Here is a 19,462-nt window from a genome sequence, read left to right on the forward strand (position 1 = left end):
TAGGTTGAGCTGCTGCTATTTTACACACCATTTCTGGGTCCTAAGTCAGAATGGTTTTAGCCTATCATTGCTTGGGTTAAGTGCTGCTTAAAACTCAACATTAAAAAAAACTAAGGTCATGGCATCTGGTCCCATCACTTCATGGCAAATGGGGAAAAATAGAAACAGTGGCAGATGTTTAATTTCTTGGACTCAAAAATCACTGTGGATGGTGACTGTAGCCATGAAATTAAAAGACACTTGCTCCTTGGAAAAAAATTTATGACAGACCTAGACAGCATATTCCAAAACAGAGATATCACTTTGCCGACAAAGGTCCAGAAATTCAAAGCTATGGTTTTTCCAGTCGTCATGTGCAGATGTGAGAGTTGGACCATAAAGAAGGCTGAGTGCCTTCAAATTGATGCTTTCAAATTATGGTGCTAGAGGAGACTCTTGAGATCCCTTGAATAGCAAGGAGATAAAACCAGTCAATCCTAAAGGCAATCAACCCTGAATATTCATTGGAAGGACTGATGCTGAAGCTGAGTCAATATTTTGGCCACCTGAGATGAAGAGCTGACTCATTAGAAAAGACCCTGATGCTGGGAAAGATTGAGGGCAGGATGAGAAGAGGGTGACAGAGGATGAGATGGTTGGATGGCATCCTCAATTCAATAGACATAAGTTTGACCAAACTCTGGGAAATAGTGAAGGATAGAGAAACCTGGCATGTTGCTTGCTGTTCACTGGATTGCATAGTTAGTTGGACATGACTGAGTGAGTGAACAGCAAAAACAAACTGCTGCTACTCTGTTCTTCACCCTGGGTCGTAGTCAAGGTTCTGATCCACAATCACTATGGTGACACTGCTGGGGCTCTGCACCCCACACTGTGGATTTGACCTGTGGCTTTAACAGGCCATCACCGGGAACACGTTGTTGCTGCTCTGAGACTTTCACTAGGGCCAGAATTGGAATCTTGGCCCATCATCCCCAAGCTTTGCTGCTATAGAACCCTGGATCCCAAGGACCTAAGCCATTGTTGAACCCTGTCATCCCAGGGCCTATAACACCACTGACTCCCCCAAATATATTATCTATATGTCAAATGCCTAGGACTAGAGTTATATAACGGATCCACTCCAATACCATTGCCTGGAAAATCGCATGGGCAGAGGAGCGTGGCAGGCTGCAGTCCATGGGGTTGCGAAGAGCCAGACATGACTGAGCGACTTCACTTTTACTTTTCACTTTCATGCATTGGAGAAGGAAATGGCAACCCACTCCAGTGTTCTTGCCTGGAGAATCCCAGGGATGGCAGAGCCTGGTGGGCTGTCATTTTTGGAGTCGCACAGAGGTGGACACGACTGAAGGGACTTAGCAGCAGCAGCAGAGTTATATACCTTTTTTATATGCTTGCATTTTATGTTTATTAAGAGAAGGAAGGAGGCGATATATGCATTTACACTGTCTTGTATCTTCATCAGCGCATTTGCTTTAACGTGGAGATTGGAATTGCAATCTAGGTTTACTTTCTTCAGTTTGAAGAATTCCCTGCAGTTTTTCCTATAGGGCAGATTTCCCAGAAATAAATTTTTTTGGTAGGACAATGTGGGGGCAGAGATATATCTATCTTTTACTCTCCTTTTTGAGAGGTAGTTTGCTTGCTTGGAGAATCCCATGGACAGAGGAGCCTGGTGGGCTACAGTCCACGGGGTCGCAAAGAGTCGGGCATGACTGAGTGAGCGGCTTAACTTGATACAGAACTTTTGGTTGACAGTTTTGTCTTTCAGCACTTTGAATATGTCATCCCACCACCAGAGAACATCCAATGTTTGTTTTTTTATAATGATATCATTGTGGTCTATTTTACTTTCATTTTCTTTATCTTTCTAAAATTTTTAAAAAGTTATTTTTATTTATTCCTTTTTGCCTTCACTGGGCCTGCTTTGCTTTTTTTGCTTCAGGCTTTCTCTAGTTGCGGCTAGTGGGGGTTCCTCCTCATTTTAGTGTGTATGCTTCTCATTGTGGTGACTTCTCTTATTGCAGACACAGGCCCTGGGGGTATGGGCTTCAGTAGTGGCAGTACTAGGCTCAGTAGTTGTGGCGTGTGTGCTCTAGTGTGCCACCAGGGAAGTCCTCCATCATTTTTTTTTAAACTTTTTATTTTATATTGGAGTGTGACCGATTAACAATGTTATGATAATTGCAGGTGGACGGTGAAGGGACAGAGCCATACATATGCATGTATCCATTCTCCCCCAGACTCCTCTCCCATTCAGGCTGCACATAACATTGAGCAGAGTTCCCTGTGCTCTACAGTAAGACCTTGTTGGTTATCCATTTTAGGTATAGGAATGTATACATGTTGATCCCAAACTCCCTATATCTTCCCTCTGTTCTTATCCCCTGGCAACTATATGTTTGTTCTCTAATTCTGTGAGTCTGTTTTCTAAATAAGTTCATTTGTATAATTTCTTTTTAGATTCCACATATAAGGGATGTCATATGATATTTATCCTTCTTTGTCTGATTTCACTTTGTCATACTTCACTCAGAATGACAATCTCTAGTTCCATCCATCCATATAGCTGCAAATGGCATTATTTCATTCTTTTTAATGGCTGAGTAATAGTCCATTGTATATATGTACTATATTTTCTTAAATTTTCCTCTGTCAATGGACATTTAGGTTGCTTCCATGTCTTGGCTATTGTAAACAGTGTGAGCATCATGGTTTCTGATGAGATATAAATAGTGTCTTATTGGTGTTCACAAGTATGGATAAATTTCTTTTAGTACTTCAACATTTTCTGTCTTCAGTTTTCAACATTTCACTGGTGTCTGTGTATGGCTCTCTCTGTTTATCCTACTTGGAATTGGTTGAAAAATTGGGATAAATGCTTTTCATCATATTTGGGATATTTTCAGGCATTATTTTTTTAAAATACTGTTCTATGCACTCCCATTTTGTGTATGTTAACAAACACTTCATAGACATATTTAAAAAATGGGAAAATGTGACCTGCATCAGGGAAAAAGCAGGCAATATGATCTGCCTATGAGAACTAATGACGGGCTGTAACACAGAAAAACTTCAAAGTAGTTTTGAAGAAATTTTGAATGGCGTTCCTATTTTGTGTATGTTACTGTGCTTAATTATGTCCCACAGATTTCAATACTTTTGCTCCTTTTTCTTCATTCATTTTTCCCATTGTTCCTTGGATTTTACTATCTTATTGATTGATATTCAAGTTTGCAGGCTTTTTAAAAATCAACTTTTTCAAAGCTATTGTTGACATCCTCTAGTGAATTTTTTATTTCATATATTTTAATTTTCAATTTCATAATTTCCATTTTTTACTTTTGTAAATTATGAATTCTATCTTTTGCTTAAAGACTATCAGATGGAACACGGTCATTATAACTTTTTTACTTTTTAAGCATGGTTTCCTTAAAGTAGATGAGTAGTTCCAATAATTAATCATTTCTTCTAAGTTGACCAGTTTGTTGAAACATAATAATAGTCTCTTATAGTCATTTATATTTTTATTTTAGTTTCTATATAATTTATTCAAAGTCTTGTTTTTTTGAAAGTTTCTCTTAAGTCATTGAATCCATTGACAATAGCTATTTTGAAAATTTTCCCTGTTAAAGCCAATTATCAGTTCCCATCACAGGCAGATACTATTGCCTGTTCTTTTCCATATTAAGGTTATATTTTTCTATTTCTTTATATGTCTTGTGAAGTGTTTGTTAAAAAACTGTAACTTTTAGATAATAGAGAACTCTGAATACTTGTCCTCTACAGTTCCAGATACTGTTACTATTATTTTTTTAGTGACTGAATAGACTATTTTAGTGAAGTTTATTTTTCCAACAGTGTAAAGGCTCTGATATGCTTACATGGAGGGTTCAGCTTTGGCATAATCACGTTCCCTGGGATAATAGTGGTTTTACTAGGGCATTCCTTCTGCCTCTTTTTTTACTGTGAGCCTTCACCATCTGACTCATTGGAAAAGACCCTGATGCTGGGAAATTTGAAGGCAGGAGGAGAAGGGGACGACAGAGGATGAGATGGTTGGTTGGCATCACTGGCTTGATGGACATGAGTCTGAGCAATCTCTGGGAGTTGGTGATGGACAGGGAAGCCTGGTGTGCTGCGGTTCATGGGGTTGCACTGTTGGCCATGACTGAGCAACTGAACTGACTGAGTCTTCACCATTTGTTGAGGGATTATGCTATAGTTTTTTTTTTTTTTTTTTTTTAAAGTAATACTTGGTAGTATAAATAGCTCCAGCATCTGACCCCAAGGGTTCAGGGTGTTTGAAAGGGAAACTTTTGGAAGTCAGTATCTGAGGTATGTTCTGAACTCAGGAGTGCTCTTCTTAGCTGTGTTTTTCTCTAGTTTTCTCTAATAAACTTGCTTTCCAATGGTTTAGCTTGTATCTACCATGAAGCAGGTGTGGAGCAGGACAAAGGCTTGCAGAATTTTGTCTAGAGAATGCACTGGTCATAGTAAACACCCTCTTCCAACAACACAGGCAATGACTCTACACATGGACATCACCAGATGGTCAATCCTGAAATCAGATTGGTTATATTCTTTGCAGCCAATGATGGAGAAGCTCTATACAGTCAGCAAAAACAAGATTGGGAGCTGACTGTGGCTCATATCATGAGCTCCTTATTGCAAAATTAAGACTTAAATTGAAGAAACAGGGAAAATCACTAGGCCATCAGGTATGACCTAAGTCAAATCGTTTATGATTATACAGTGGAAGTGATAAATAGACTCAAGGGATTAGATCTGATAGAGTGCCTGAAGAACTATGGATGGAGTTTCATAACATTGTACAGGAGGCAGTGACTAAAACCATCCCAAAGAAAAAGGAATGCAAGGAGGCAAAATGGTTGTCTGAGTAGGCCTTAAAAATAGCTGAGTAGAAACAGAAGCAAAAGGCAAAGGAGAAAGGAAAAGATGTACCCATCTGAAAGCAGAGTTCCAAAGAATAGCAAGGAGAGATAAGACAGCCTTCTTAAGTGAACAATGCAGATAAATAGAGGAAAACAATAGAATTGGAAAGACTAGAGATCTCTTCAACAAAATTAGAGCTACCAAGGGAACATTTCATGCAAAGATGGGCACAATAAAGGGCAGAAATGGTAAGGACCTAACAGAAGCAGAAGAGATTAAGAAGATGTGGCAAGAGTACAGAAAAGGTCTTAATGATCCGGATAACTACAATGGTGTGGTCTTTCACCTAGAGTCAGACATTCCAAGTGTGAAGTCAAGCAGGCCTGACAAAGCATTATTATGAACAAAGCTAGGGCTATTTAAAATCCTTTGGAAGGAGGTTATCTTCATTACCAGACCTTCCCTGTAGCTCAGATGGTAAAGAATCTGCCTGCAATTCAGGAGACCTGGGTTTGATCCCTGGGTCAAGAAGATCCTCTGGAGAAGGGAACGGCATTCCACTCCAGGATTCTTGCCTGGAGAATCCCATGGATAGAGGAGCCTGATGGGCTACAGTTCATGGGGTCCCAAAGAGCCGGACACAACTGAGTGACTAAAACACACACATCTTCATTACCTCCACCATAGTTTGGCCTCAGGTCAAACAACAGGGAGGAAACACAGCCCTGCCAGAAAATTGGATTAAAGATTTACTGAACACGGCCCTCCCATCCCAACAAGACCCAGTTTCCCCCTCAGTCAATCTCTCCCATAAGGAAGCTTCCATAAGTCTCTTATCCTTCTCCAACAGAGGGCAGACAGAATGAAACCCACAGTCACTGAAAACTAACCAAACTGCTCACATGAATCACAGCCTTGTCTAGCTCAGTGAAACTATGAGCTGTGCCATGTAGGGCCACCCAAGATGGACGGGTCATGGTGGAGAGTTTTGACAAAACATGGTCCATAGGAAAAGGGGATGGAAAGCCAGTTTAGTATTCTTGCCTTGAGAACCCCAGGAAACTATGAAAGGCAAAAAGATAGGACACTGAAAGATGAACTACCAAGGTCAGTAGGTGCCCAATATGCTGCTGGAGATCAGTGGAGAAATAACTCCAGAAAGAATGAAAAGACAGATCCAAAGCAAAAACAACACCCAGTTGTGGATGTGACTGTGATGGAAGTAAAGTCCAATGCTGTAAAGAGCAATATTGCATAGGAACCTGGAATGTTAGGTCCATGAATCAAGGCAAATTGGAAGTGGTCAAACAGGAGATGGAAAGAGTGAATGCCAACATTTTAGGAATTAGTGAACTAAAATGGATTGGAATGGGTGAATTTAATTCATATAACCATTATATCTACTACTGTGGGCAAGAATCCCTTAGAAGAAATGGAGTAGCCATCACAGTCAAAAAGAGTCTGAAATGCAGTACTTGGATGCAATCTCAAAAACGACAGTAAGATCTCTGTTCATTTCCAAGGCAAACCAATCAATATCATGGTTATCCAAGTCTATGCCCCAACAAGTAATGCTAAAGAAGCTGAAATTGAATGGTTCTATGAAGACCTGCAAGACCTTCTAGAACGAACACCTGAAAAAGATGTCCTTTTTATCATAGAGGACTGGAATGCAAAAGTAGGAAGAAACATCTGGAGTAACAGGGACATTTGGCCTTGGAGTACAGAATGAAGCAGGGCAAAGGCTAATAGAATTTTTCCAAGAGAACACACTGGTCATAGCAAACACCCTTGTCCAACAAAACAAGAGAAACTCTACACATGGGCATCACCAGATGATCAATACTGAAATCAGGTTGATTATATTCTTTGCAGCCAAAGATGGAGAAACTCTATACAGTCGGCAAAAACAAGATCAGGATCTGACTATGGCTCAGACCATGAACTCCTTATTTCCAAATTCAGACTTAAATTGAAGAAAGTAAGGAAAATCACTAGACCATTCAGGTATGACCTAAATCAAATCCCTTACGAATACACAGTGGAAGTGACAAATGGATTCAAGGGATTAGGTCTGATAGACAGAATGCCTGAAGAACTATAGGTGGAGGTTCATGACATTGTACAGGAGACAGGTATCAAGACCATCCTCAAGAAAAAGAAATGCAAAAAGACAAAATAGTTGTCTGAGGAGACTTACAGATAGCTGAGAAAAGAAGAGAAGCAAAAGGCAAAGGAGAAAAGGAAATATATACACATTTGAATGCAGAATTCCAACGAATAGCAAGGAGAGATAAGAAAGCCTTCCTTGGTGATCAGTGCAAAGAATTAGAGGAAAACAACAGAATGGGAAAGACTAGAGATCTCTAAAGAAAATTAGAGATACCAAGGGACATTTCATGCAAAGTTGGACTCAATAAAGGACAGAAATGGTATGGACCTAACAGAAACAGAAGATATTAAGAAGAGGTGGCAAGAATACACGGAAGAACTGTAGAAAAAAGGTCTTCATGCCCCAGATAATCATGATGGTGTGATCACTTACCTAGAGCCAGACATCCTGGAATGTGAAGTCAAGTGGGCCTTAGAAAGCATCACTACGAACAAAGCTAGTGGAGATGTTGGAGTTCCAGTTGAGCTATTTCAAACCCTAAAAGCTGATGCTGTGAAAGTGGTGCACTTAATATGCCAGCAAATTTGGAAAACTCAGCAGTGGCCACAGGACTGGAAAAGGTCAGTTTTCATTCCAATCCCAAAGAAAGGCAATGCCAAGAATGTTCAAGCTACCTCACAATTGTACTCTTCCCACATGCTTGTAAAATAATGCTCAAAATTCTCCAAGCCAGGCTTTAACAGTAGGTGAACCGTGAACTTCCAGTTGTTCAAGCTGTATTTAGAAAAAGCAGAGGAACCAGAGATCAAATAGCCAACATCGGTTGGATCATCGAAAAAGCAAGAGCTCCAGAAAAACATCTACTTATGCTTTATTCATACACCAAAGCTTTTGTCTGTGTGGATCACAACAAATTGGAAAATTCTGAAAAAGAAGGGAATACCAGACCTGCCTTCTGAGAAATCTGTGTACAGGTCAAGAAGCAACAGTTAGAAGGATATGGATCAACAGACTGGTTTCAAATCGGGAAAGGATTACATCAAGGCTGTATATTGTCACCCTGCTTATTTAACTTATATGCAGAGTACGTTATGCAAAATACTGGGCTGGATGAACCAAAGCTGGAATCAAGATTGCCGGGAGAAGTATCAATAAACTCATATATGCAGATGACACCTCCCTTATAGCAGAAAGTGAAGAAGAACTGAAGAGCCTCTTGGTGAAAGTCAAAGAGGAGAGTGAAAAAGTTGGCTTAAAACAGCATTCAGAAAACGAAGATCATGGAGTTCAGTCCCATCACTTCATGGCAGATAGATGGGGAAACAATGGAAACAGTGAGAGACTTTTTTGGGGGAGGCTCCAAAATCACTGCAGATGGTGACTGCAGCCATGAAATTAAAAGACACTTGCTCCTTGGAAGAAAAGCTATGACCAACCTAGACAGCATATTGGAAAGCAGAGACATTACTTTGCAACAAAAGTCTGTCTAGTCAAGGCTATGGTTTTTCCAGTAGTCATGTATGGATGTGAGCGTTGGACTCTAAAGAAAGCTGAGTGCTGAAGAATTGATGCTTTTGAACTGTGGTGTTGGAGAAGACTCTTGAGAGTCCCTTGGACTGCAAGGGTATCATGCCAGTCATCCTGAAGGAAATCAGTCCTGAATATTCTTTGGAAGGACTGATGCTGAAGTTGAAACTCCAATACTTTGGCCACCTGATGTGAAGAAAGGACTCATTAGAAAATACCCTGATCCTGAGAAAGTTTGAAGGTAGGAGGAGAAGGGGATGACGGAGGATGAGATGGTTGGTTCGTATTACCGAGTTGATGGCCATGAGTTTGAGCAAGCCCTAGGTGTTGGTGATGCACAGGGAGGCCTGGCATGTTGCCGTCCCTGGGGTTGCAGAGTCAGACACAACTGAGTGACTGAACTGAACTGACTTCAAATCTTGAAATAGGAGGCTCCCAAAGTGCTGTACTCAATATGTCAGTGAATTTGAAAAACTCAGCAGTGGCCACAGGACTGGAACAGGTCAATTTTCATTCCAATCCGAAAGAAGGGCAATGCAAAGGAATGTTTCAACTCTCATACAATTGCACTCATTTTACTTGCTAGCAAGATAAGGCTCAAAATCCTTAAAGCTAGGCTTCAACAATGTATGAACCAAGAACTTCCAGATGTACATGGTAGATTTAGAAAAATCAGAGCAACCAGAGATAAAATTGCCAGCATTCATTGGATCATAGAAAGAGCAAGAGAATTCCAGAAAAAAAAAAATCTACTTCAACTTCTTTCGCTATATCAAGGCCTTTAACTGTGTGGATCACAAGAAACTGTGGAAAATTGTTTAAGAGAGGTAAAGACCAGACCACCTTACTTGCCTCCTGGTAATTCTTTATGCATATCAAGAAGAAACAGTTAGAACCAGACATGGAACCATGGACTGGTTCAAAATTGGGAAAGGAGTATGCCAAGGCTGCACACTGTCACCCTGTTTTTATTTTTATTTTTTTTAACTTATATGCAGAGTACATCATGTGAAATGCCAGACTGCAAGAATCAGAAGCTGAAATCAAGATTGCCAGGGGAAATATTAGCAATCTCAGATATGCAGTTGTTACCGCCCTAATGATAGAATGTGAAGAGGAACTGAAGAGGCTCTAGATGAAGGTGAAAGAGGAGAGTAAAAAAGTTGGCTTAGCACTCAGCATTCTGAAAACTAAGATCATGGCATTCAGTCCCAACACTTCATGGAAAACGGGAAAAAATGGAAAGAGTGGCAGATTTTATTTTCTTTTTTTTTTTTTCAAAAATTTATTTAATTGGAGGCTAATTACTTTATACATTATAGTGGTTTTTGACATACATTGGCATGAATCAGCCATGGGTGTACATGTGCTCTCCATCCTGAACTCCCTCCCACCTTCCTCCCCATCCCATCCCTCAGGGTTGTCCCAGTGCACCGGCTTTGAGTGCCCTGTTTCATACATCGAACTTGGACTATTTATCTATTTCACATATGGTGATATAAATGATTCAATGCTATTCTCTCAAATCATCCTACCCTTGCCTTCTCCTACAGAGTCCAAAAGTCTGTTCTTTACATCTGTGTCTTTTTTGCTATCTCGCATATAGGGTCATCATTACCATCTTTCTAAATTCCATATATGTGCATTAGTATACTATATTGGTGTTTTTCTTTCTGACTTACTTCACTCTGTATAATAGGCTCTAGTTTCATCCATCTCATTAGAACTGATTCAAATGCATTCTTTTTAATAGCTGAGTAATATTCCATTGTGTATATGTACCACAGCTTTCTTATCCATTCACCTGTGGATGAACATCTAGGTTGCTTCCATGTCCTGGCTATTGTAAACAGTGCTGCGATGAACATTGGGATACACGTGTCTCTTTCAATTCTGGTTTCCTTGGTGTGTATGCCCAGCTGTGGGATTGCTGGGTCGTATGGCAGTTCTATTTCCAGTTTTTAAAGGACTCTCCACAGTGTTCTCCATAGCGGCCGTACTAGTTTGCATTCCCACCAACAGTGTAAGAGGGTTCCCTTTTTTCCACTCCCTCTCCAGCATTTATTGTTTGTAGACTTTTTGATAGCAGCCATTCTGACTGGAGTGAAATGGAACCTCACTATGGTTTTCATTTGCATTTCTTGGATGATGAGTGATGTTAAGCATCTTTTCATGTTTTTTAGCCAACAGTATGTCTTCTTTGGATAAATGTCTGCTTAGTTCTTTGTCCCATTTATTGATTGGGTCATTTATTTTTCTGAAATTGAGCTGCAGGAGCTGCTTGTATGTTTTTGAGGTTAATTCTTTGTCAGTTGCTTCATTTGCTATAATTTTCTCCCATTCTGAAGGCTGTCTTTTCACCTTGCTTATAGTTTCCATCATTGTTCAAAAGCTTTTAAGTTTAATTAGGTCCCATTTGTTTATTTTTGCTTTTATTTCCATTACTCTGTGAGTGGGTCATAGAGGATCCTGCTGTGATTTATGTCAGAGAGTGTTTTGCCTATGTTTTCCTCTAGGAGTTTTATAGTTTCTGGTCTTACATTTAGCTCTTTAATCCATTTTTGTGTATGGTGTTAGGAAGTGTTCTAGTTTCATTCTTTTACAAGTGGTTGACCAGTTTTCCCAGCACCACTTGTTAAAGAGATTGTCTTTAATCCATTGTATATTCTTGCCTCCTTTGTCAAAGATAAGGTGCCCATAGGTGCGTGGATTTATCTCTGGGCTTTCTATTTTGTTCCATTGATCTATATTTCTGTCTTTGTGCCAGTACCATACTGTCTTGATGACTGTGGCTTTGTAGTAGAGCCTGAAGTCAGGCAGGTTAATTCCTCCAGGTCCATTCTTCTTTCTCAAGATTGCTTTGGCTATTCTAGGTTATTTGTATTTCCAAACAAATTGTGAAATTATTTGTTCTAGTTTTCTGAAAAATACTATTGGTAGGTTCATAGGGATTGCATTGAATCTATAGATTGCTTTAGGTAGTATACTAATTTTCACTATATTGATTCTTCTGATCCATGAACATGGTATATTTCTCCATCTATTTGTGTCACCTTTGATTTCTTTCATCAGTGTTTTATATATAGGTATTTTGTTTTTTAGATAGATTTATTTCTAAGTATTTTATTCTTTTAATTGCAATGGTGAATGGAATTGTTTCCTTCATTTCTCTTTCTGTTTTCTCATTGTTAGTGTATAAGAATGCAAGGGATTTCTGCATGTTAATTTTATATCCTGCAAGTTTACTATATTCAGTGATTAGCTCTAGTAATTTTCTGGGGGAGTCTTTAGGGTTTTCTATGTAGAGGATCATGTCATCTGCAAACAGTGAGAGTTTTACTTCTTCTTTTCCAATCTGGATTCCTTTTATTTCTTTTTCTTCTCTGACTGCTGTGGATAAAACTTCCAAAACTGTGTTAAATAGTAGTGGTGAGAGTGGGCACCCTTGTCTTGTTCCTGACTTTAGAGGAAATGTTTTCAATTTTTCACCATTGAGGTTAATGTTTGCTGTGCGACCCCATAAATGGCAGCCCATCAGGCTCCCCTGTCCCTGGGGTTCTCCAGGCAAGAACACTGGAGTGGGTTGCCATTTCCTTCTCCAATGCAGGAAAGTGAAAAGTGAAAGTGAAGTTGCTCAGTCATGTCCGACTCTCAGCGACCCCATGGACTACAGCCCACCAGGCTCCTCCGTTCATGGGACTTTACAGGCAAGAGTACTGGAGTGGGGTGCCATTGCTTCTCCGCAGATGGTGACTACAGCCATGAAATTAAAAGATGCTTGTTCTTTGCAAGGAAAGCTGTGACAAACCTAGACAGAGTATTAAAAAGCAGAGTCATCACTTTGCTGACAAAGGTCCATCTAGTCAAAGCTATTGTTTTTCCAGTGGTTATGTACAGATATGCGATTTGGACCGTAAAGAAGCTGAGGGACAAAGAATTGATGCTTTCAAACTGTGGTTTTGGAGAAGACTATTGAGAGTTCCGTGGAGACCAAGGAGATCCAACCAGTCAATCCTAAAGGAAATCAGTCCTGAATATTCATTGGAAGGACTGGCACTGAAGCTGAAGGTCCAATACTTTGGCAACCTGATTTGAAAGAGTCAGCTTATTGGAAAAGACCCTGATGCTGGGAAAGATTGAGGCTAGGCAGAGAAGAGGGCAACAGAGGACAAGATGGTTGGATGGCATCACTGACTCAGTGGACTTATGTTTGAGCAACCCTGGAGATAGTGAAGGACAGGGACGCCTACTGCACTGCAGCACATGGGGTTGCAAAGAGTCAGACATGACTTCGTGACTGAATAACAACAAATTATCGTGGGTATTATTAAGGGAGAACAGTAATTCAATATAATCAAGGCTTTGTATGGAAAATGTCTTTACTCCTTTTAACCAAAGATTTTACTCTTTATTTTTAGGTAGCAAGCCAGTTAGCACCATTTAGAATTTCTGAAAGAAACAAAAGTTACATGAAAAAATGTCTCGTGTTTCTTGAGGTTTTTGAACTCTAAACTCCTATACAGAACAAAGAAGCTGCTTAAACACTTTGTTAAGAGACTTGACCAACTTCAGCCTCACTTTAACCTGTACTGGATTGTAGATTGTGTCTGTAAAGATAACCCCAACCATTATGCTGAGTTTTGTTCAAGAAAATGTGATCCCACAAACCACAAAATCTACATTGTCTAATGCACCTTGGCAAACCATTTTTAGTACTTTTCCCACTTACCCTTGTAGTGCTAGTGGTAAAGAACCCGTCTGCCAATGCAGGAGACATAAAGAGATGCAGGTTCCATCTCTGGGTCAAGAAGATCCCCATTTAGAAGGAAATGCAACCCCTACAGTATTCTTGCCTGGAAAATCCCACAGACAGAGAGGCCTGGCAGGTATACAGCCCATGGGGTCGCAAAATGTTGGATATGACTGAAGTGACTTAGCATATAAGGCACCACTTGCCCTTTTTGTAATTTTCCATTTCTACATAGCACCTCATCTCTTTTTTTTCCTTTTCTCACTTCCCCGTAGTCTCTTTGTTCCTTATCTGTTCATCCTTTAAAGACCTCAGTCACTTGTGTCTAATTTGAAGCAGAACCTCAGTTTATACTGGAATCTCTCTCTTTCCCCTACTTTAGCAGTCTGAAAAAAATTTGTCTTGTTGTTCTTCAATGTGTCTAGCTCTGTTTTTCTTTGACAAGGACATCTATCTTATATTTTTGAATTTTTAATGCAGAAGATGTTTCTGAAAATACATAGTGAAAACAGTCTCCTCAATCTTTTTAAATCAACAGACTGAGATCCTAGCCAGCCTCATTTTTTCATAGTTATGAAATTATATGTAAATCGGTATGAAAAGCAGAATTGATCACTGAAAGATTTATAAAGCTAGAATTATAAATTGAATATAATCCACTCATATCTTCAGTTACCACTTTTCTTTGTTTTCATGAACAGAACCGACCAATAGGAATATTTAAGTATTTATCAAAAATTGCACAGAATTATTTCCATCCATGGAGTTGAATGGATTAACAAACACAATATATTTAAGAAAGAATAAAATCTTGGGGGTAAATCAGGAAAACACATTTCTTGTTAAATGTGAAGGAAAGTCTTGGCACAATTTGATCCATAGTAGTTGAATTAAATGGAATAATCTTCCCTATCATGCCTACTAGCCTGAGGTCTCAAAATCTACTTCTTCTTTTTCTTCTTTTCTGTATTAATAAACTTTTGATAGTAAAGCAAGCAACATTTTATGACAAGGAAAATAACAGTTGCCACACAGGCCAGCCAGAACCCAATCACATCCAGAGAATGGTACTGGTACAAGGTGAGGTCATGGGTGGCTGGTCACAGGTGCTTAGCTCCTTTGTGGTGCATGACAAACTCGAACCAGAAGACTGCTCAGTCCAGGGACTTCATAGGCTGAGTGGTTGATAATCACATAGCATTCTCTTTATATCTGAATGGAAAACAAGGCTATATCAATTTATAGATTGAATTAGAAAAGATAAATATGCAAAATTTCCATGCAGATAGAAGAAATACGTGCCTCTTAGAGAGGAAGAATGATAGATTATTTTCTTCAGACACTTTATCTTATGGGATAAAATTTGTTAAATGAAAAGAATTTCAAGCTATGAAGAAAAGAGAGAACATGAGAGAGGAGAAGTATTTATAACCCAAAGAATGGGATGAGTGAAGGCTCACAGATGGGAAGAATATAGAAAAGAAATGAGGAAAAGAAATACATGATCTGAGTGTTCAAAGCTTGATTTATCCAGTAAGGTTTTGTTAACAGACCTAACAGACATGTTTTAAAATACAATCATAATCAAGAAATAGGAGGTAAATCCATGATGAGGTTCAGAGATGCATCCACTCAGAGCTGATCAGGAGTTGGTACTGACCAGGAATTGATTCTGACCTTATTTTAGGTAGTAGTAGTAGTAGTTTTAGTCACTCAGTCGTGACTGACTCTTTGTGACCCCATGGACTATAGCCCTCCAGGTTCCTCTGTCCATGGAATTCTCCAGGCAAGAATGCTGGAGTGGGTTGCCATTCCTTTCTTCAGGGGAACTTCCTGACCCAGTATCGAACCAGTCTCCTGCATCGGAGGCAGATTCTTTACCATTTGAGCTAAGTTTGGGTTTAGCTTATTTCAGTGAAGTAGAGGTTGAAAGTGTGGAAGTGGATTGTCTTGGTTTGAAGATACTTATCTTGTTGCCTACATTTTAATTCTTTCTGTTCCTTACTTTTTCCTTTTTAAATGGAGTGCTTAGGAATAGTTTCTTATCTGAATCTTTGGAGGAATAATAAATTCTTAGAGGTATTCCTAGAATATAGTAGACTTTCAGAAAATGTTTGCTAGTTTTATTGTTTTTACTGTCAGTCACTTTAGAATCTGGAGAAGGCTCAACATTTTACTTTCAGGCTTTGCAGTTGCATTTGTTTCTACTGTTGAAATGATGATGGACTAACAGACAAGGAAGAAGGGGTAAAAAAGAAATATGGCTCAGGAACTCTGGATCAAAAAATGCTACAACATGGCACTGTAGTGAAAACTATTGAGTTAATTTCTCTCCATATTCTGTAGAAAACACAGGGAGAGCACTAGGTTTTTGGGAAGAGGGCAGTAAACCAGAAACATTTTTGTTTTACCCTAGGAAAAGACTTGGGGCTACCTGGTGGCTCAGCGGTAAAGAATCCGCCTGCAATGCAGGAGATGGTGGGGTCACCAGTTCGATCTCTGGATTGGGAATATCTCCTGGAGGAGGGCATGCAACTCACTCCAGTATTCTGACCTGGAGAATCCCATGGATGGAGGAGCCTGGTGGGTTATATAGTCCATGGGGTCGCAAAGAGTTGACACTCCCTGCATGCACGCAGGGAATGACTATAATGAGAAGTTATGTAGTATATGCAAAAGTCTTAGTACAGAGTGTAAAGTTTCATACACATTCAGTATATATCAGGTAATAATTTATTTTCATTTTTGGACACCACCTTTACAGTATTAAAGATTAAGAAATGTAAAACATACTAGAGAGATGTACTTCTAATAAAAACCACCATATGAAAGCTGTATCTCTTAAAAAAAGAATAAAATGTGTTTCTTATTTAGTCTAATATTTATGCTAAAATACAAATTAAATAACACTGATTTTAAGAGAGAAATGTTGATTGTGCTATTATTACCAATATATTCTCAAAATGTTTATTTTTTCAAAGTCATTATAAAACAAATGGGGGAAAATATATACATCACAGTTATGATATTAATAATAAGAGTATTGCTGAAATTAATGTATATCTTTAAGTGATTTGGTAACCCAATACACCTGGTTTCAAAATATCTGATTTTTCTACAGGAATATCCCAATGTATCTCCTCAAGTCAATTGCTTTTTGATTTTACATTCTTCCAAATAAGACAAAACAAGCACAACAAAAAGAATCAGAGTGTATTTTCACTTATAAATAGTATCTACATAGTTGTAATTGGGTAAATCGAAAAGTTCTAGTTTTTTGCCACCTATTAGTGATGGGGTCAAAATCATAGTACATAATTCTTGGGATGTCTTAGATGTAAAGGGAATTTGAAGTTGATCAAATCATGGTGGCTTACTGAGAATAAACAATCTTAGAAGAGTTGAAAACATTTGAGGAGCTCATTTGCTAAAAGAAATCTATGACCATGCAGGTGAGTACTCTTATAATATTAATTGTTCCTGCTCTAATCTTGTTCTCAATATTTCCTGTTACCTTTGTTAATCCTCCTGTTACCATTGCAGTGATTCATCACATTCTAATGATTAGCTCTTTCAAAATTTCTCCACTATCCTTAAAACTCTGACAAACCTTTTCCCTAAAAGCACCAGAAAAACTTTTGTGACCCTAACAATAAGTTACTGATTACTGTTTTCAAAGTATTGAGCAAATGTTACTCCTCATTGTGTTTATATGAAGATTCACTGCTGGCTTCCTGGTATTCCTATGAAAACTTCTCTAGAAATAGTATCTAGTAAAGAAAAAATTATACTCACAAAGGATTATCAGTGGCTTGCTTCAATGCATTAAGAAAATGCGATCTTGACACTATTTCCAAGTCTAATCTAACAGCTGTTCCCTTGACCCTCATTTGAGGGATGTTATCAGGTTGGTCAACAAACATAAGCAGTCTCACCATAGGGATCCCATGGTACTTTGGGTAATAAATGCCATTTGTTCTACCATATAAAGACTTTGGTTTTTCAATGTCTTAGGATTGAATGAATTTCAGTAAAATTATTAATTATAATAGTGAGAAATAAAATGAGATATGAACATTATAAAGTAACTGAAATAAGCAATGTCTTTTAGATAACAGATGATTATACATATGAAAGCCTGTTTAAATTGCTTCAGAACACAAAGCAAGAAACCCCTAAGTCTGCCGAAGAGGTAAGTGAAGACTTCATGGAAAAAGTGCTTTGTCACTTAAACTTCACAAATGAATTCATGATTGACAGGTGAAACACCTTAAAAGAACATTTTGGGTAAAAGAAATCACATATGCATAAAAAGGGAACATTCAGAAATGTAGTTCTTAAAGAAATAGTGAAGTCATTTAGTCTTATAGGAATGGTGTCAAGGCCATGGGAAAGGTAATGGTAGTGGCAGTGGAACCAGAGAAAGGAAAAATATTTTCTCGTGAAATGTGTAATTGCCTTGAAAAAATGATTGCGGATTTTTTTTTCCTGAAAAAAATGAGAGTCACTAGTAATAAAAAAGGAGCTGTTTTTATTTTTATTTATTTGTTTTTCTTTATTTTTAAAAATACCCCTACACAGTAATGGACAAAATTCTCCAAGCCAGGCTTCAGCAATACATGAACCATGAACTTCCAGATGTTCAAGCTGGTTTTAGAAAAGGCAGAGGAACCAGAGATCAAATTGCCAACATCCACTGGATCATTGAAAAAGCAAGAGAGTTCCAGAAAAACATCTATTTCTGCACTATTGACTATGCCAAAACTTTTGACTATGTGGATCAGAGCAAACTGTGGAAAATTCTGAAAGAGATGGGAATACCAGACCACCTGACCTGCCTCTTGAGAAACCTGTATGCAGGTCAAGAAGCAACAGTTAGAACTGGACATGGAACAACAGACTGGTTCCAAATAGGAAAAGGTGTATGTCAAGGCTGTATATTGTCACCCTGCTTATTTAACTTATATGCAGAATACATCATGAGAAACACTGGCCTGGAAGAAGCACAAGCTGGAATCAAGATTGCCGGGAGAAATATCAGTAACCTCAGATATGCAGATGACACCACCCTTATGGCAGAAAGTGAAGAAGAACTAAAGGTCCTCTTGATGAAAGTGAAAGAGGAGAGTGAAAAAGTTGGCTTAAAACTCAACATTCAGAAAACTAGGATCATGGCATCTGGTCCTATCACTTCATGGGAAATAGATGGGGAAACAGTGGAAACAGTGTCAGACTTTATTTTTTTGGGCTCCAAATCACTGTAGATAGTGACTGCAGCCATGAAATTAAAAGACGCTCACTCTTTGGAAGGAAAGTTATGACCAAACCAGACAGCATATTAAAGAGCAGAGACGTTACTTTGCCAACAAAGGTCTCTAGTCAAGGCTATGGTTTTTCCAGTAGTCATGTATGGATGTGAAGGTTGGACTATAAAGAAAGCTGAACACTGAAGAATTGATGCTTTTGAACTGTGGTGTTGGAGAAGACTCTTGAGAGTCCCTTGGACTGCAAGGAGATCCAACCAGTCCATCCTAAAGGAGACCAGTCCTGAGTGTTCATTGGAAGAACTGATGTTGAAGCTGAAATGCCAATACTTTGGCCACCTGATGAGAAGAGCTGACTCATTTGAAAAGACCCTGATGTTGGGAAAGGTTGAGGGCAGGCAGAGAAGGGGATGACAGAGGATGAGATGGTTGGATAGCATCACTGACTCAGTGGACATGAGTTTGGATAAACTCCAGGTGTTGGTCATGGACAAGGAAGCCTGGCATGTTGCGGTCCATGGGGTCGCAAAGTCGGACACAACTGAGCTACTGAACTGAACACAGGAGAAAAAAGAGATGTAAGGAAAGAATTCAGATATAGAACAATAATTCATGAAGCTACTGAATATTTCACTGTGAGAAGTAATTACAGGCAAAGTAAAGATATCTTTTATTTTGAACATAAGGGACATGACCAGGTATAATACAGTGCCAACTGTCACATTTTATCCTTTCCCCTTCTAGAGTTGGGAGTAAAAATACAGAGCTAAAGTTTTCTCTTTGAGTGTTTCAATAATAAACAGTTGGTAAGTTTGTTTCCTAATGAAGTACTATCACTCTGCTCAGCTGTTATTCATGTTTATAGCATTTGTTCTGCCAATTTTTACTGAGATGATCGTTCTGGAGGAT

This window comes from Bubalus kerabau, chromosome 7 (assembly GCF_029407905.1).
Source record: "Bubalus kerabau isolate K-KA32 ecotype Philippines breed swamp buffalo chromosome 7, PCC_UOA_SB_1v2, whole genome shotgun sequence".
Taxonomy (NCBI): domain Eukaryota; kingdom Metazoa; phylum Chordata; class Mammalia; order Artiodactyla; family Bovidae; genus Bubalus; species Bubalus kerabau.